The 21058-nt window shown below is 35.7% G+C and overlaps 2 pseudogenes; one reads left to right on the forward strand and one right to left on the reverse strand.

The window, feature by feature from the left end:
* Nucleotides 1–9965, reverse strand: part of LOC118642024 — a 75021-nt pseudogene extending 65056 nt beyond the window's left edge.
* Nucleotides 9966–10340: 375 nt separating this feature from the next.
* LOC118642025 overlaps nt 10341–21058 on the forward strand; it is a 125027-nt pseudogene continuing 114309 nt past the window's right edge.

Here is a 21058-nt window from a genome sequence, read left to right on the forward strand (position 1 = left end):
GATCCCCATACAAACACCACTATCCATCTAAGATACAAAAGGTCATGTACTTTTGCCCAAAGGAATAACTGAGATCGGTTTTCTACTAATTCAATTTTTAACCACATGTCTTTGGTGCCTAAAGTTGCTTTCTATCTGAGTGTCTGGTGAAGTTTAGAACTGCAGTCCATCCATCAAGGCTAAGTGCCTTTTTCCTGACAGTCCTACAACCACCTTGCAAGGTTGACTGCTCCTTTTCCCCCCAAATACTTTGCATTGAATGAAGACTCTTACTCTTTATGTAAACTTGAATATTAAGCACCTTATTCTAATTTCTGATTTTTTTCTCTCTCTCTTTGGACTCAATGTATGTATGCCTAGAGTGAGATTGCTCATTGGGCCTCAGTGTGTGACTTAGCCTTGGCTTATAGCTTGATTCCATAGTAGCTGCTCACTAGGTCCTGTTCAAACTGTTTTCTCTGCATGCTGTGCCAAACTTCTAATCCCCTTTAAAAGAGAATGCTGCTCTGATGACTCCTTCCAAAAAGATTTAGAAAGATTGGAAAGAAATTAGCCCTTAGAAGTTTACTCCATTAATTCATTGGTATAGGTTCAGTCATTTATATAGTCCTTTAAATGTGAAAGCAATTCCTTTTCCATTTTAAAAGTTCTCATGAATAGAGGACAGAATTAACTTCTTAAAAGTTATTGCTAAGATTATGTTGCTAAGCTTAACAAAAATGAAATACTTCTCTCTCCTTGAAAATATTTTTTTCTGAATCCATTGGGTAGTATGTCATAAAAACAAGTAAAACCAACTTGAAAAATGTTGGCAGTGGATTTTAAGATTTGAAATGGCAGTTCCACTTCATAAAAGATAACAATACACACTGCACACATATATGCACATGCACACACAGTCATGCACTCTCACTCACACCTGATTTTATATATATATTTAAAATATATGATATAATAATCCAATACTGATGTACTGAGACATATATCTATATCTATATCTATCTATCTCCTTTAAGGTAAACTTGATGTTGAAGAGAACAGAACTTTACAACTTGAAAGATTACTGTAACATTTTGTTTACTATACTGCCACCATTAAGTACTTCCCATACTGCCCCCTTACTTTCCTGACTTTGTCACACCAGGAGAAAATTAACTATAGGCTGTAGTATCAAAAGGTAAATAATCTTGTCTATTGAAAACAATAAATTCAAATGTATTTATTAAGGAACAGAAAAATAATAGTTATTTCAAAGATTCTAGTTCCTACTTTTGGAAATGCTCATTTAGCTGAGCTTAAATATATATTTGTCCACTAAAACCACTTTAGATTCTGAGCTAATGAAACAAATGATTCTAAGTATAATGGTAAAAACCATGGGAGGACTTGAAAGTTATTTTATTTTTGCAAAAAGTAGTTAATATCATTAATAAATACAGCAATAGTGACTAGGTGAATTTGATATGTGCCACTAAAGGTATGGAAATTGTAGTAAATGACACAACATTGTGGTACAAAATTTTAGTTTCTGTGACAAAATCTCTAGAAAATATATAAGTGCAGTTTATTACAATGCAATGATTGTTAGGTTGGTAATTATTTTGCAAGATTTTTGAAGGGATTAAATGAAATAGTGTATTTAAAACATTGATAGATTATAAGGCTTTAAAATATTTTTCTTTTTTCTTAATAAAACATCACAGTTATATTTGGATGATATCCATATTCAAAGAAATTCCAAATGTTCATGTGAGCATCATAATAATCATGTAAGGTAGACACTGACTATTTTATTTTCCTAAGGCTTAATTCAATTATATGGTATAACTGCTCAGAACTCAGATGCACGGGGTATAAATCTGACACCCTTTGCGTCACCTGTTCTCTATTTCTACAATTTTATGGTCACTTAGAAATACCTTCTGTGTTGAAGAGTAATAGAATCATTAACAAAAATACTAACATCTTCAAGTTAACATTTTATTGTTTTTCCTTAAAAACATAATTTGAGGATACAAAAGAAAATTACTTCTTTAAATATTTAAAACCAAAGAGAACAAATGATGAATATGGTAACCTATTACATTGACTGTGTTCCCTCCTTCTTGTTTTATTTATTTTGTCCCTCACTCTCAATATATTGGGATCAGACCTTCCAAATAAATAATCAACACTTAACTCATACCTAAGGTTCTATTTTCTAGGGAATTTTGATTAAGAGAAAGCAACCTAAAGGAATTAATCTATTTTAAAACTCTCATTTTCTACCAGATATTTTTGTTAAATATCAGAACAGTGAAACAACAACAAAAAAGTTAAATTAATATAGCCATTGACATATAAATTGATACCAGTAATATATAAGAATTGTGAGTTTGTTTTCCCAGTCATTGCAACAGTGTTTTCTTTTTTTTCAGCCACACAATTCTAACAAAGTCCTCATTGTAACCAGGGCATCTTGCAACTAGAGGCCTTTATTGTTTCAAGGAAAAAGCAAAAGTAATTGGATGCACACTCAGGTAAATTATAAACAGTATCAAGTTTTACCTATAGATCATGATGCTTTGTGAATCTTTTTTTTAATTAAATTTATTAAAGTGATATTGGTTAATAAGAATATATAAGTTTTTATTTTAAATTGTTTATAGAACTTACATACTGTTTTCTGAAGTGGCTGCATCAGTCTGAATTTCCACCAGCGTGAACTAGGCTTCCTTTTTTCTCCACATCCTCGACTTCACTTGTTTGTTGATGTATTGATGGGAGCCATTCTGACAGGTGTGAGCTGATACCACATTATAGTTTTAATTTGCATCTCTGTGATGATTAGTGACATTCAGCATTTTTTTCATTTGACCCAGTGATACCACTTCTAGGAATATATCCTAAGAATCCTGAAACACCAGTCAGAAAGAATATGTGCACCCCTATGTTCATAGCCATGTTATTTGCAATAACTAAGATCTGGAAATAGTACAAGTGTCCATCAATAGATGAGTGGATGAAAAAGCTGTAGTACATTTGTACAATGGAATACTATGCAGCTGTAATAAAAGGGGGGCTCATGCCCTTTACACAACATGTATGGACCTGGAGAATATTATGCAAGAAATAAGCCAGTTAGAGAAAGGCAAATATTACATTATCTCACTTATATGTTGAATCAAATGAACAAAATAAACTGACAAATAAAATAGATGCAGAGACATGGATGCATAGAACAGAATAACAGATCTCAGTGAGGAGTTCGGTGGAGGGGATGGGAATATATTAACCAAAGATCATATATGCCTATATGCATAACCCATAGACACAGGCAATGGTGTAGGGAACTCCTAATGTGGGGCGAGGGTTGGGTGGATGGTGGCAAATGGGGGAAAAAGAACATCTGTAATACTGACAACAATAAAAAATAATATATATTTGAAAAAAATAATATATATGGTTCAAGTGTACAATTCTATGATACATCATCTGTATATTCTTCATATTTCATTGTTTGTCTACCACTGAAAGTCAAATCGTCTTCCGAGCCATGTGTATGACCACCTTTACCCTTACTACCCACCAACTTTCCTTCCCTCTAGTAACCAACATACTGTTATCTGTGTCTATGAGTTTTTATGTGTTTGTTTTTCTTGTTTCTTCATTTGTTGCTTTTAATTTTAGATCCCACATATGTTTGAAATCATATGTTTTGCTGTCTGACTTATGCTTAGCATGGTATTCTCAAGGTCCATCTGTGTTGTTGCAAATGGCAGTATTTCATCTTTTCTTATGGCTGAGTAGTACTCCATAGTGCCACATCTTTTTTATCCAATCTTCTATCGAAGGACACTTTTGTTGTTCCCATGTCTTGGCCACCATGAATAATGCTGCAACGAATATAGGGGTGCATATATATTGGCAAATAAATGTTTTCAAAATTTGCAGGTAGATACCCAGAAGATGGACTGCTGGGTCATATGGTAACTCTATTCGAAATTATTTGAGGAGAGATAAACCACAGAACTTACATGCATGTATGCGTAAACATAGACATGGACAACAAAGCTGAGGACAGGGCGGGGAGGGAGGGAGATGGGGGAATCAGTGGGGGAGAAAGGAGAAACATCTGTAACAAAAATAAATTAATTAATTTAATTAAAAAAAGAAATTATTTGAGGAACCTCCCTACTGTTTTCCAGTTTACATTTTCACCAACAGTGAATGAGGGTTCCCTTTTCTCCACAATCTCTCTATATTTGTTATCATTGTTAATATAGCCATTCTAATATAGCCATGAGGTGGTATCTCATTGTAGTTTTCATTTGCATTTCTCTAATAGCTAGTGAAGTTGAATATCTTTCCCTATATCTGTTGAACATTTATATGTCTTCTTGGGAGACATGTCTGTTCAGGTCCTTTGTCCATTTGTTAATTGGATTATTTGTTTTTGGGTGTTGAATTGTATAAGTTCTTTATATATTTTGGATATCAACACCTTATTGAAGCCGAGCTATTGTTTGCACGTATCTTCTCCCATTCAGATGGTTGCCATTTTGTTCTGCTGACAATTTTTTTTTCTATGAAGAAATTTTGATATAATCCCATTCATTTATTGTTGCTTTTGTGTCCCTTGCCTTAAAGTAAAATTCATAAAATCCTCTATAAGATCAAGATCCATAGGTTAGTATCTATGTTTTCTTATATGTACTTTATTGTTTCAGGTATTATATTTAGGTTTTTGATTCATTTTGAGTTAATTTTTGTGTATGGTGACAAAAAAACAGTCTAATTTCATTCTTTTGTATGTGGCTTTCTAATTTTCCTAGGACCATTTATTGAAGAGGCTTTATTTTCTCCATTGTATGTTTTTGGTTCCTTTGTCAAAAATTATTTTCCCATATACATGTGGGTTTGTTTCTGGTCTCTCAATTTTGTTTCATTGGTCTGTGTGTCTGTTTTCTTTTCTGCCCATACTATGTTATTTTGATTAGTGGCTTTTTGTAATATAATTTGAAGTCAAGGAGTGTGATATCTCCAGCTTTGTTCTGTTTTCTTAGGATTGCTTTTACTGTTCAAGGTCTTTTGTGGCTCCATACAAAACTGATGATTTTTTTGTTCTATTTCTTTAGAAAATGCCACTGGGACCTGGCCAGCAAGGATTAACAACCACAAAAACAAATGCCATTGGAATTTTTATCGGGATCACATTAAATCTATATATTGCTTTGGGTAATGTGGACATTTTAACTATGATGATTCTTCTAATCCATGAACATGAGTATCTTTACATTTTATTGTGTCTTTTTCAATCTCTTTTAATAATTCTTTGTAGTTTTCAGTATATAGGTCCTTCACATCCTTTAAGTTTATTCCTACATATTTTATACTTTTGGTTGCAATTAGTCTTTGCGATTGCAAAATATTTTTTTCATTTTTTATCTTAAATATTATTATTAGTATATAGGAATGCAGTGGATTTTTGTACATTGATTTTGTATCCTGCAAATTTACTGTATTTGTTTATTGTTTCTAAGAGTTTTTTAAAGATCAAGTCTTTAGAGTTGTCTATATAAAGAATTATGTCATCTACAAAAAGTGACACTTTTACTTCTTCATTCCCAGTTTGGATGCCTTTTATTCTTTCTCTTGCCTAATTGCTCTGGCTAGGACTTCCAGTACTATGTTGAATAAGAGTGGTGAGAGTAGACATCCTTGTCTCTTTCCTGACTTAGAGGAAAATCTTTCAGTTTTTCACCATTAGATATTAGCTGAGGGTGTGTCATATATGGTCTTTTTTATATTGAGGTACTTTCCTTCTATACCCATTTTATTGAGTGTTTTAATCATAAGTGGATGTTGTATCTTATCAAATGCTTTTTCTGCATCTATTGATAAGATCACATGATTTTTATCCTTTATTTTGTTCATGTGGTCTATTACATTGATAGTGTTCTATATGTTGAACCATCCTTGTGCCCCTGGAATGAACCCCACGTGATTGTGATACATTGCATTTTACAATATATTGTATTTGATTTGCTAGTCATTTGTTTAGAAGTTTTGCATGTGTATTCATCAGAGATATTGGTCTGTAGTTTTGTTGTGTGTGTTATCCTTGCCAGGTTTTTGTATCAGGGCTTTGTTGACCTCGTATAATGTGTTACAAAGTATTGCCTCTTCTTTAATATTTTGGAAGAGTTTGAGATGTATAGGTATCAAATATTCATGAATATTTGGTAGAATTCACTAGTGAAATCATCTGACCGTGGACTTTTACTTTGGGGGGAGGTTTTTGATGGTTGTTTTAATTCCCTCATTGTTGGTCAGTCTTTAGATTTTTAATTCTTCATGATTTAGTCTAGGAAGGTTTTATATTTCTAGGACTTTTCTGTTTATTCTAGGTTATTGAATTTGGTGGCAGATAGTCTTTCATAGCATTCTAGTATGATCCTTTGTATTTCTTTAAAATCTGTGATAACTTCTCTTTTACTTCTGATTTCGTTTATTTAATTCTTTTCTTTTTTCTTTAGTGAGTCTAGTCATGGGTTTGTCCATTTTATTAATATTTTCAAAGAACCAACTCTTTGTTGTATTAATTTTTTTGTATAGTTATTTTGTTCCCTATTTCATTCATCTCTGCTCTAATTTTTATTATTTCCTTTTTTCTGCTGACTTTGGGCTGCTTTTGTTCATCTTTCTCTAGTTCTTTAAGATGTAATGTTAGGCCCAGCTGGTGTGACTCAGTGATGGAGCATAGATAGACCCATGCACCAAGAGGTCGCTGGTTTGATTTCTGGTCAGGGCACATGCCCAGGTTATGGGCCCAATCCCCAGTGAGGGGCATGCAGGAGGCAGCCAATCAATGTTCTCTCTCATCGATGTTTCTATCTCTCTTCCTCTCTCTTGAAGATCAATAAAGAAATTTTTTTTTAAAAAAAGATATAATATTAGGTTGTTTACTTGATATTTTTCTTGTTTCTTGAGATATATCTGTAATCATATAAACTTTCTTCTTATTACTGCTTTCATTGCCTCCCCCAGATTTTGTTATGTTGTATTGTTATTCTCATTTGTCTCTCTATATATTTTTTATTTCAATTCTTTTTCTCTTTTTAATCCTCACCTGAGGACATTTTTGTATTTATCTTCAGATAGAGTGGTGGGGGAGAGACATCAATGTGAGAGAGACACATCAACTGGTTGCCACCCACACGACCCCAACCGTGGCCGGGGGCAAACTGCAACCGAGGTACATGCCTTTAGTGGGAACTGAACCCGGGACTCTCCAGTCTGGGGGCTGATGCTCTAACCGCTGAGCCAAACTGGCCAGGGCTCAATTTTTATTAACTTTTTTTGTTACAGATGTTTTTCCTTTTCCCCTCCTAGACACCCTCCTACCCATCCCCCCCCCCACCCCAACATTGTTGTCTATGTCTGCTGGTTATGCATATATGCATATAAATTCTTTGGTTTATCTCATCCAACCCCCTTGCTCCCCTCCTCTGAGGTCTGTTAATCTGAACTGTACTCCTTTCTATGTCTCTGGGTCTGTTTTGTTTATCATATTCCACAAATAAGTGAGATCATGTGGTATTTGTCTTTCTCTGATTGGTTTATTTATATCTTTTGATCTCACCTTTTATTTATTCTTTGACCCAGTCATTTTTAGTATCATATTGTTTAATAAGCACTTATCTGTAGGGATTTTAACTTCCTTTTTGCAGTTGATTTCTAATTTCAAAACATGGTGGTTGGAGAATATGCTTGGTATGATTTCAATCTTCTTAAATTCATTAAGGCTAGTTTTGTGTCCAAACATATGGTCTATCCTTGAGAATGTTCCATGTGCACTGGAGCAGAATGTATAATCTGATATTCTGGTATGATAAACTTTATAAATGTCAGTTATGTCCACTTGGTTTAATACGACATTTAAGACTGATATTTCTTTATTGATTTCCTATTTGGATAATCTATCTACAACTGTGAATGGGGTATTTAGGTCCCCTACTATCATTGTGTTTTTGTCAGTTTCTCCCTTTATTTGTGTTAGTAGTTGCTGCATATATTTCCGTGCTCCTTGACTGAATGCATGTGTATTGAGAAGTGATATGTCTTCTTGATGTAATGTCCCCTTTCATTGTAAAATGTCCATCATTGTCTTTTGTTACCTTTGTTATTTTGAATTCTATTTTGTCAGATATAAATATGGCTATACCTGCTTTTCTGTGGATGCCATTTGCTTGGGGATTCATTTTTCATCTTTTCACTTTAAGTCTATATCTATCTTACCAGCAGAGCTGTGTCTCATGAAGGCAGCATACGGTTGGGTTTTGTTTTTTTGATTCTGTCTGCCACTCGGTGCCTTTTTATTGGTAAATTAAGTCCATTTTCATTTAGGGTAACTATTAATGTATGAGGATTTCCTATAGACATTTTATCCTTTATTTTTTGGTAGCTCAGTGCCTCCATTGGTTATTTTCCTTTGTGTTTCTGTCTGTTATTTTTGTTTGCTGGTATTCCATACAATTTTTTTGTTTCCTTTTTTTTTTTTTTTTTTATGTGTCTCAGATTTGGGGTTTTTGTTCTCAATATTAGCTTTTTTTTTTTTTTATCCTCACCCGAGGACATTTTTCCATTTTTTGTACAGATAGAGTGGGAGGGGGAGAGAGGAAGAGAGAGAGAGGGAAACATCGATGTGAAAGGGACACATCGAGTAGCTGCCACCCGCACAACCAACCAGGGCCGGGTACAAACTGCAACCGAGGTACGTGCCCTTAGCGGGAACCGAACCCGGGTCTCTCCGGACCGCAGGCGGACGCTCTAACCGCTGAGCCAAACCGGCCAGGGCCTCAATATTAGCTTTATGTAAAAAAAAAGTTTCATATACACAATAGTCCTTTTTATTTCTGTTGAATGCATCTAATCTTCATTTCCCTTTGCAAATTCAGACCTTTACCCCCACCCCTTTTATGTTTTTGTTGTCAGAGGTTACCCTGTTTATGCTGTAAGTTTGTTGGGGATCTTACTCATGGTTTTGTGACATTTTTCTTTGTACCCTTAAGTATTTCCTGCAGTGGAAGTCTTCTGGTGATAAATTCCCTCAGATTTCATGTGTTTGGAAAAGTCTTTATTTTTCCTTCATATCTAGAGGATAACTTTGATGGATATATTATTCTTGTTTGGTAATTTCTCTCTTTCAATAGTTTCAGTATTTGGTTCCACTCTCTTTTAGCTTGTAGGGCTTCTGCTGAGAAATTTGATAATAATCTAATGGGCTTTCCTTGAGAGTTTACTTTCCTTTTTTCTCTGGCTTCCTTGAGAATTCTTTCTTTGTCATTAAAATTTGACAGTTTAATACAATGTGTTTTGGAGGCCTTTTGGGATTGAGGTAATTAGGTGTTCTTTTTGCTTCTTGAATTTGAGAATCTAACTCTTTCCATAGGTTTGGGAAGTTCTTATCAACTCTCTGTTTATGTAGGCTCTTTGTTCCCTTCTCCCTCTCTTCTGCTAAGCTTATTATTCTTATATAGCTCTTTCTGATGGAGTCAGATACCTCTCCTAGAGTTCTTTACTTACTTTTTTTTTTTTTTTTTTTTTTTTTATGCTCAAGTCTTTCTCTTCTTCCCTCTGTGTCACTTCCAGATTTCTATCTTAGATATTCCCTCCCTCTGGTCAGCTGTATTTCCTTTGCTCACTAGTTCATTCTTTATCTCTTCTATTGATATTTTCATCTCTATAATTTCTATTTGATTATATTTAAAAGTTTCAGTCTCTTTGGTAAAGTATTTGTTTTGTTTATGGATTCTGTTTCTAGTTTGGTACTGCCTATCTGTGTTTTCTTACATCTTGTTGAGATTTTTCAGAACTGCAATCCTGAATTCTGTTTCATATAAATCACATATTTCAATGTCTTTAAGCTTACTTTCTGGAGATATTTTTTCTTTCTGAGGTGTCTCATTATCTTGGTTATTCATGGTATTTGATGGATTCCTTCTCTGTCTGGCCATCTATGTATGAGTGGCACTTCACTGGTAGTTAAATAAAAAGTCTTTCTATTGTTTCCCAGTTGGTACTAAAACACAAGTGGTTTAGCTCTCTTGCACTGCTCTGGATTTTTAGATCTCTGTAAGGTGGTGGAAAATGGCTTGTGTTTCCTGGGAATGTGTTTGTCTCCTCTGTGTTTGGGTCCCCTGAGACCACCCCATCTGGGAAATGTGGTAGGCAATGGGGTTCTAAATTTGTGAAATCCCAGTGTTGTCACTGGCAGCCAGTAATACAGCTGAGATGTGTGGGGGTCGGGTGAGCTGAAGGAATGTGGTTCTTTTATATGTTGCTTTGGTCTCATGGTAATGGTCACTGGCAGACCTCTCCAGCATCTCCTCTGTGTCTCCAGTGGACCCTGGGATTTGTCGCAGGTTGTGACTCTCCCTCAGGGAAAAAGGGTTTCTGTACTACCAGTTCTTATGTTTGCAGATAATGTACTCTGCAGCCCAACACTCACTGCTACAGCTTCATCTGGAACCTACTGCCGTTCTGGAAGGGTGAGGGGAGGTGGCCAGGCTCCATGGTTTTTTCCCCTGTCTGAAATGTCAATTGCAAGACAACTGTGGCTGCATTCAGCAACCTGATTCCTCCTCTCTCCAGGTTGAGTCCTGTAGTGAGCTTTGGGCTACAGGGCTACATCTACGTTTGGTCTCAGTCCTTCTTTTCCTTTTCCAGTTCACCAGTTAACTCCCATTTGCCTACCTTTAGATGTTTCTTTTTTATATACTCACCTGAGGACATTTTTGTATTTATCTTCAGATAGAGTGGAAGGGAGAGAAGGAGGAAGAGAGAGAGAGAAACATCGACATGAGAGAGACACATTGAGTGGTTGCCACCCACATGACCCCAACTGGGGCCAGGAAGAAACTGCAACTGAGGTATGAGCCCTCAGCAGGAATCGAACCAGGACTCTCTGGTCCGCGGGCCAATGCTCTAACCACTGAGCAACCGGCCAAGGCTACCTTTAGATGTTTCAATGCTCAGATATCTTAGGTGTATTTGTGTTTTGCAGGGAATCCTTTGTTGAATTATAGCTATTCCCATTCTGAAACTTTAAAGAGAGAGACTAAGGTGACCTCTCATGCCACCATTCTTCTGACCTCTGCAAATCATTTTCATCGGTTTCTGGTAAATTCCTTCAGAAAATTGTGTACCTGTCACAAATGGAGTCACAGTATAACTAAGCATTCACTATGTATTCTAGTTACTTTAGCAATTACTAAAAACATATACAAATATTTCAATTACCTAGATTTTCTCAATTCTGTTATACTATTTAAAAAGAAGAAGAGGAAGAAGAAGAAACAAGGATACACAAACAGAAAACCATATTCTTTTTCCATCTAATTTATAAATGAAATTGAGACCCCTGATTGGATTAAATAATCAGCAAAGCATATAGTGCTCAGTTTGTACATGCAGCAAAAATATCAGCCTAAAAATTCAGACCTGTTCCATAAAAAGATAGTATCCTGTGATAAGTGAAAAAAATGTAGTGTGCATACCTTGGGATGAGACTAAAAAAGTTTTTGGAAAATTAGATGCATTTCTATTTCAATATTAAAGTTGTTTTCCAGAGTATAGAGTAATGTGCTTATGAGTGAAAATAATCTTACTGAGAAATCTGAAACTAGGGTTGAAAATCTAAGAATCATTGGGGGTTTGAATCTTGCTCTTAGAAATGAGGTGTAGTCTCAGAGGAAATTTGGCCAGTTTGCTTTCCGGGGTTAGTGACAATCTTTATTAAAGAATTGGATGTTATATAGATAAGAAGTAAATCATGCTCAAGTATGGAAAACTGTCTCCATTTGCCAGAAGATGGCTATTAAAGATTAGAATAGCATAAAATATTATGTGTGACCCGTAAAGCTTTATAGAAAGTTTTTGTAGAAGAAAACTTTATATTTAATTCTTATAATTATATCTTTATACATATCTATCACTTTTCCTACTCTTTAGAAAGTTTAGAATAGTGTCATGAATGTTGATGATGCCATAGTAACTATGCCTAGGTCTTTAACACACAGCTTTGAATTTTTAAGGTAACTTTTTGTGTATTCAGCTTATAGTATGTCATATCTTTATTAAATGAATTTTACCAGTTTGATAATCACTGTATCAATGCTACTGACCTGTGCTCATAATAAGATCAAATAAACTCAATTAATTCAATACATATTTACTATGGTTCAGGCAGTCTATGGCAATGATATAAAGATAAATAAGAAATTGTGATTGATGAAGAGAATCTCAGAATCTAACATGAGAATTCATAGATGAATATTTGGACAGAAAGACATAATTGCATTGAGTTAGGAAGAGAGCAGGTCAACATGAATGTGGATATGAATAATTATATAAGGATGGGGAAGAGAGAATTACATGATTTCCCATCAGCTTTCACTCCAGCTTCTCTGAACTTGGAAATAAGGTAAGTCTATCAAGGGGTCAATTCTGATACTGCCTAAAGTGAAAACACTGTATTTGTAAGAGGTCACTGTTAGCTTTCTTGAGGATACAGTTTAAGGGAGATAGTCATAAGCTCTATGATTATGATTTAAAAGTAGATAAACACTTAAAAGAATGAACAGCAATTATAGAACATTTTTTCCAAGATGTTACTGCTTTCTTTAAAAAAAGAAAAAAACTCTTCTTAAGCATTCTGACATACATCAAATTAATATTATGAAAATTGTCATAATACCTATATCAAGTCTTTATAGTTTTAATTTTCTCCTTTTTATTTTTATATTAAAGAGTACCATTATTTTTTTCTTTTTGTGAGTCATTTAATAGCTTGAATCACTTTAATTAGGTTTCATTTATACACTAATTTTCTTGATTTGAGTCAACTAAAGAAGAAAAGTCTTAGAAATATGGTATTTACTACAAAGATATGAATTAGTTGATACTTCATGTTCAATAGTCTCTCTAAAAAATTTTGGCTATTGATTTAGATTTTAATATCAGATCAGTGACTTAGAGATTAGCTCTACAATAAATTTTATCTTATAGGAGAATATTTTGGTTTCCTATAAATTCAATATTATTTGCACATGAACCATATTTGTTAGTTGTGAAGATTTCTCTAAGTTTATAACAGAGAGTTAATATTTTGGTGTCCAAAAGAGCTTAACAGATATTTTCTATGTATAAACAAAGAAGTTCATTAATCATAACAAATAAAACAATTTGATTTCTTATAAAAGAAAAATTTTCCATTATGTAAGTCAAAACTCTATATTGATTGACTGAATTATTTTAGTTGACTACTTAAGATGTTTTCTATTTATTTTTATAGTAAGAAAGTTATATAATTAACTTCATCTGTTTGTCTGAACTCTTAAGAAAACTATATGTCTAAAACACATTTACCATAACAGCCATGACAACAACACACCCACACACACTTAATCCTGATGCAAAATAAACAGTATAGAGATAGACTTCATTTTACAAAGACTGGTCCTGAATATTAGCCCATAAAACACCCAATGATAAAATGGACCACATCTCCCCAGGAGAATAATCAAAACTAGAATTTATATTATTGGCCTTATATCAAATACTCAAGTATAAAATTGATCAGAGATATAAATAACATCTACTGTAAAAACAAACAGGAATCTTTTAAAAAAAGAAAATCACAAAGAACATCTTTTCTAAAAAATGATATTTAAGTTATTTTTATGTCCCATACATACATTCTAATAAAGTAATGCATAAAGTTTATCAAATAGATACATAACACTTAAAAAACAATTCTACTACTTTATAAATTCACTTAAATAAAGTTAACTATAACTGTACCTAAACACTTTAACTAAATAATTTTGGCCTCTTAATAGCCCAATAAAGTTTGTTGAAAATAGCATAAGCAATGCACAGGTCTATGATTTACTTAGACTTTATAACATATACTTTCTGAGGAGAAGTTTGATAACTGTTTCATTAAAATAAAGGCAACAAGAGCAGCAATAGGAAAAAATTACAATAAAATTTGAGATAGGAAGAAAAAATGGCGGCGAAGTGAATGGAGCGACCCAGACCGTCTCCCAAGACCAAACTGGATTTACAACAAAAATAAAGCCAAACCGTCAGGAAAGGGCAGCCGAAAGACATCTTGGAGGACCACTTAACCAGAAACACCCACTCAGTCCTGGTAGGCTTGCGAGGACGGGAGAGGGGACCGAGAGCCCAGGGTCCGCAGCGGCCTGGGCAGGGGCCAGGGAACTCGGCGGGAAGTTAATCCTACCGTCTCCCTTCCCACCGTGCACGGGCCCTGGAAACTCTGTAGCCGGCTCAACTCTCTGCTGAAGCCGCACAGACTCGTGGCCCCCAGGGAACTCGGCGGGACCGGGGAACTCGGTGGGAAGTTAATCCTACCGTCTCCCTTCCCACCGTGCACGGCCCTGGAAACTCTGTAGCCGGCTAAACTCTCTGCTGAAGCCGCACAGACTCGCAGCCCCCAGGGAACTCGGCGGGACCGGGGAACTCGGCGGGAAGTTAATTCTACCGTCTCCCTTCCCACTGTGCATGGCCCTGGGAACTCTGTAGCAGGATAAACTCTCCGCTGAAGCCGCACAGACTCCCGGCCCCCAGGGAACTCGGCGGGACCGGGGAACTCGGCAGGAAGTTAATCCTACCGTCTCCCTTGCCACCCTGCAAGGGCCCTGGGAACTCTGTAGCCAGCTAAACTCTCCACTGGAGCCACACAGACTCGAGGGCCCCAGGGAACTCAGCTGGACCAGGGAACTCGGTGGGACCAGGGAACTCCACGGGACCAGGGAACTAGGCGGGACCAGGGAACTCAGCGGGAAATTATTCCCACCGCCTCCCTTGCCACCCTGCATGGGCCCTGGTAATGCTATAGCCTGCTAAGCTCTCAGCTGGAGCCACAGAGACTCCCGGAGAACAGGGGACTCAGCGGGATTAAAGTGGGTCCTCCCTGGAGCATCCAAACCCAGGAGAGGGAGCCACAAACAGCAAAACACCAACAACCACTGGGAAAACTTGGCAGACTCCAAAGCCGACTGTGATAACGAAAATGGTGAGAAACAGAAACAAACGACAAATGAAAGTTCAAGAGACCTCTACAGAAGATGAAATAAATGAGGTGCAGTTAAGCAAGTTAACAGAACTAGAATTTAGAGCCATGATGTTGCGGAAGCTCAACAGCATGTGTAAGGACATAAGCAACATGAGTAAAGACATAGAACTGTTGAAAATAAACCATCTGGAAATGAAAAACCAACAGGAAGAAATGAAGAATGACACATCAGAAATGAAAAACACACTGGAAGGTCTAAAAAGCAGAGTAGGGGAAGCTGAGGACCAGATCAGTGAATTAGAAGACAGGCTAGAAGAAATCAACCAATCAGAAAACCAAAAGGAAAAAAAGATTAAAAAACAGAAAGAGAGCTTAAGAGAATTGTGGGACAACTGGAAACGTAATAATATTTGTATCATAGGAGTCCCTGAAGAAGAAGAAAGTAAGCGAGGGCTAGAGAATATATTCAAAGAAATAGTGACAGAAAACTTCCCTAATTTGGTGAAGGAAGAAGGCATTCAAGTTCAAGAAGCTCAGAGAGCCCCAAGTAAGAAGAACCCAAACAGGCCGACACCAAGACACATAGTAATCAAACTGCCAAAAATTAAAGACAAAGAGAGAATCCTAAAAGCAGCAAGAGAGAAGCAACAGGTTACCTACAAAGAAACCCCCATAAGGCTCTCAGCTGACTTTTCACAAGAAACATTACAGGCTCGAAGGGAATGGCATGAAGTAATCAAGGTCATGAAAAACAAGGATCTGAATCCAAGACTACTCTACCCAGCAAGGCTATCATTCAAAATAGAAGGTCAAATAAAGAGCTTCCCAGACAAAATAAGGCTAAGGGAATACATTAGCACCAAACCAGCACTGCAAGAAATGTTAAAAGGACTGCTGTAATTACCAGGAGAAATGGGAAGGAAAATAGAACCACACTAAACAAAAATGGCAATAAATAAGTACATATCAATAACCACCTTAAATGTAAATGGACTGAATGCTCCCATAAAAAGACACAGAGTAGCTGATTGGATAAGAAAGCAAGACTCATCTATATGCTGTTTACAAGAGACCCACCTCACAACAAAAGACTCATAGATTGAAAGTGAAGGGATGGAAAAAAATCTTTCAAGCAAATGGAAAAGAAAAAAAAGCTGGGGTAGCAATACTGATATCTGATAAAATAGACTTCAGATTGAAGGCCATAACTAGAGACAAAGAAGCCCACTACATAATATTGAAAGGATCTATCCAACAGGAAAATATAACCTTGATAAACATATATGCACCCAATATAGGAGCACCAAAATATATTAAAAAACTATTGGAGGACTTCAAAGGAGAAATCGATAGTAATACAATCATAGCAGGGGACTTCAACACCCCGCTCACATCACTGGATAGATCCTCTAGACAAAAAATTAGCAAGGAAACAGAGACTCTAAATGAAGCACTAGACCAAATGGATTTAATAGATATCCACAGAGAACTACACCCCAAAACTACAGAATTCACACTCTTCTCAAGTGCACATGGAACATTCTCAAAGATAGACCACATGTTAGGGTACAAACTAAGTCTCTACAAGTTCAAGAAGATTGAAATTATAACAAGCATCTTCTCAGACCACAATGGTATGAAACTAGAAATCAATTGCAAGAAGAACATACAAAGACATCTTAACACCTGGAAGCTAAATAGCATGTTATTAAACAATGAATGGGTCACCGAGGAAATCAAGGAAGAAATCAAAAACTTCCTGGAAACCAATGAAAATGTGGACACAACAATACAAAATCTATGGGATGCAGCAAAAGCAGTTCTGAGAGGGAAGTTCATAGCACTACAGGCCTACCTCAAAAAAGAAGAAAAATCTCTAATAGACTACCTAACCTCACAACTTAAAGAACTAGAGAGTAAACAAAAAGAAAACCCCAGAGCAAGTAGAAGAAAGGAAATAGTAAGGATCAGAGCAGAAATAAACGACATAGAGACCAAAAAAACAATCCAGAGGATCAATAAAACAAAGAGTTCGTTTTTCGAAAAGATAAACAAGATTGATGGACCCTTAGCTAGACTCACCAAGAAACAAAGAGAGAGAACCCAAATACATAAAATCAGAAATGAAAGAGGAGAAATAACAACTGACACCATAGAAATACAAAAGATCCATAACAAGTACTATGAAAAATTATACGGCAACAAATTCGAAAATCTAAGCGAAATGGACAAATTTCTAGAAACACATAGTCTCCCAAAACTGGATCAGGAAGAGATAGAAAACTTGAACAGACCAATAACAACAGAAGAAATTGAAGATGTAATCAAGACTCTTCCAGCAAACAAAAGCCCAGGCCCGGATGGCTTCACAGGGGAGTTTTACCGAACATTCAAAGAAGAACTAATACCCATTCTCCTCAAACTATTTCAAAAAATTCAAGAAGAAGGAAGACTTCCAAACTCGTTTTATGAAGCCAGCATAACTCTAATTCCAAAACCAGAAAAAAACACAACAAAGAAAGAAAACTACAGGCCAACATCCCTGATGAACATAGATGCCAAAATCCTGAACAAAATACTAGCAAATCGAATCCAGCAATACACCAGAAAAATTATCCACCATGACCAGGTGGGATTCATCCCAGGGATGCAAGGCTGGTACAATATTCGCAAATCCATAAATGTGATACACCACATAAATAAATTGAAGAATAAAAACCACATGATCATATCAATAGATGCTGAAAAAGCCTTCGACAAAATCCAGCATCCATTTCTGATAAAAACGCTCAGCAGTGTGGGAGTTGAGGGATCATACCTAGACATAATAAAGGCCATATATGAAAGACCTACAGCCAACATCATACTCAATGGGCAAAAACTAAAAGCATTTCCCTTAAGAACAGGAACAAGGCAAGGATGCCCACTTTCGCCACTCCTATTTAACATAGTACTGGAAGTCTTAGCCACAGCAATCAGACAGGAAGAAAAAATAAAAGGTATCCAAATAGAAAAGGAGGAAGTGAAATTGTCATTATTTGCAGATGACATGATACTGTACATAGAAAACCCCAAAGACTCCACCAAAAGCTTAGTAGACTTAATAAATGAATTTGGCAAAGTAGCAGGATACAAAATTAACGTCAAGAAATCGATGGCATTCTTATACACCAATGATGAACTCACAGAAAGAGAAACTAAGCAAACAATCCCATTTACCATTGCGGCAAAAAATTAAGATACCTAGGAATAAACTTAACCAAAGAAATAAAGGACCTATTCGCAGAAAACTATAGGTCTTTGAAATAAGAAATAGAGCAAGATGTAAAAAAGTGGAAGCACATACCCTGTTCATGGATTGGGAGAATTAACATCATTAAAATGTCCATATTACCCAAAGCAATCTATAGATTCAATGCAATCCCCATCAAAATACCAACGGCATACTTCACAGAGTTAGAACAATTACTTCAAAAGTTCATATGGAACCAAAAAAGGCCTCGAATAGCCACAGCAATCTTGAAAAGGAAGAACAAAGTTGGAGGGATCACAATACCAGATTTCAGGTTATACCACAAAGCCACCATAATCAAAACAGCCTGGTACTGGCACAAGAACAGGTATATAGACCAGTGGAACAGAATAGAGAACCCAGAAATGGACCCTAGGCAATATGCTCAATTAATATTTGACAAAGGTGGCAAGAGCATACAGTGGAGTAAGGACAGCCTCTTTAATAAATGGTGCTGGGAAAATTGGACAGCTACTTGCCGAAAAATGAAACTAGACCATCAACTTACACCCTACACCAAAATAAACTCAAAATGGATAAAAGACTTAAATGTAACTCGTGAATCCATAAAAATCCTAGAGGAGACTGTGGGCAACAAAATCTCAGACATCATACTCAGCAGAATTTTTACTGACACATCACCTAAGGCAATAGAAACAAAGGAGAAAATGAACACATGAGACTACATCAAACTCAAAAGCTTCTGCACAGCGAAAGATACAATCATCAAAACGGAAAGGCTACCCACTGTATGGGAGAGCATAATTGCCAATGATATATCAGATAAGGGGTTAATTTCCAATACATATAGAGTGCTCATACAACTCCACAAAAGGAAGACAAAGAATCCAATTAAAAAATGGGCAGAGGAACTAAATAGACACCTCTCCAAACAGGACATACAAATGGCTAAGAGACATATGAAGAAATGTTCATCATCACTAATCATCAGAGAGATGCAAATCAAAACAACAATGAGGTATCACCTCACACCTGTCAGAATGGCCGCCATCAACAAATCATCAAACAACAAGTGTTGGCGAGGGTGTGGAGAAAAGGGGACTCTAGTACACTGTTGGTGGGAATGCAGACTGGTGCAGCCACTATGGAAAACAATATGGGGTCACCTCAAAAAATTAAAAATTGATCTCCCATTTGACCCAGTGATCCCACTTCTAGGAATATACCCTACGAAGCATAAAACACCAATGAGAAAGAATATATGTACCCCCATTTTTGTAGCAGCACTATTTACAATCGCTAAGATCTGGAAACAGCCCAAGTGCCCATCAGTGGACGAATGGATCAAAAAGCTGTGGTACATATACACAATGGAGTACTACGCAGCGGTAAGAAAGAAAGATCTCTTATCCCTGAGACTACATGGAGGGACCTGGAAAGTATCATCCTAAGTGAAACAAGCCAAACAGAGAAAGACAAATTTCATATGATCTCACTGATTTGTGGAATATAATGAACATAACAGTTTGAGGACAATCCCCTAAGGAGTGGGGAGGTGGGAGAGGGATGAACCACAGAACTTATATGCATGTATGCATGAACAGTGGACATGGACAACAATTTGGGGAAGGGGCAGGGAGGGAAGGGGGAGGGGGGAATCAGTGGGGGGGAAAAGGAGAATCATCTGTAACAAAAATTAATCAATAAAAAAAAATTTGAGATAATTTTTTGATCTAATATTTCTGAAATAAGAATTGAAAATTAAACTAGTGCATTTGTGTTCAACAAATCCCTGCAAGTCCCCTTGTTACTCTAAAGAAATCTTGTATATTGGTAAACTTTTGAAGAATGAAGCCACTGAACACTGAAATAAACATTTAAATAAAGCAACTCTAAAATGAATAAAAATGGAAAATTAAAGTCACAAACACTGATTCAAAAAACATATCATTATGGGCTAATTCTTCTACAAACCTTATCTGCATCACATTATACTGATCCTCCTAGGTCACCCTTTTCAATACCAGTTGAATTGTCACCCATATGCATTTTGTCAGTATTTCTGTTAATATATGTACCATGTGTTTACCCAAAAACTATGCAGACTTTAATGGGACAAGTATAATGTTTTATGTTTTTATTTAAAAGTAAAAATTAATATTATTTTTTTGTAATTTAGAAGCATATAATCATTTTAAAAATATGGAAAAAAGCTAAAAATACAAGATAAAATAATTTTTTTATAATTTACACTCATATCTACTATTAATAGTTAAAGCATTAATTTTTATCAATTTAAGAAGAATGATTAAATATATGCTAATACTTTTTAATGGAAAACAGAAAGACTAATAAAATTTTACAGTCAGGTCTCAAAAGTCCCATTTCCAATTTTAGACCTTAGAATAATTTAATTTTGGTTTTTCTGCCTTACAAATGCTTTTGTATGGATGACACATACTGCTGGGGAATTTTCACTTACTGTTGTAAGTACCTTAACATGTTATTAAAACATGGCAAATTCATTATTTATCATTTCATGATTTCAAAATATTTAGTATAATGTTTTAGATAGCATGTCTGATAAAATATTTTTGGAAACTATCTTCAAATCAGTGAAAGCAAAATCAATGGGACAAATTAATGTAGATGTTAAACATTTTAGATGATTTTCCAATAAGAAAGTTTGTGTCTGTTTGAACTGTTGTGAACAATACACA

The sequence above is a fragment of the Molossus molossus genome, unplaced genomic scaffold (assembly GCF_014108415.1).
Source record: "Molossus molossus isolate mMolMol1 unplaced genomic scaffold, mMolMol1.p scaffold_m16_p_3, whole genome shotgun sequence".
NCBI classification, from domain to species: Eukaryota; Metazoa; Chordata; class Mammalia; order Chiroptera; family Molossidae; genus Molossus; species Molossus molossus.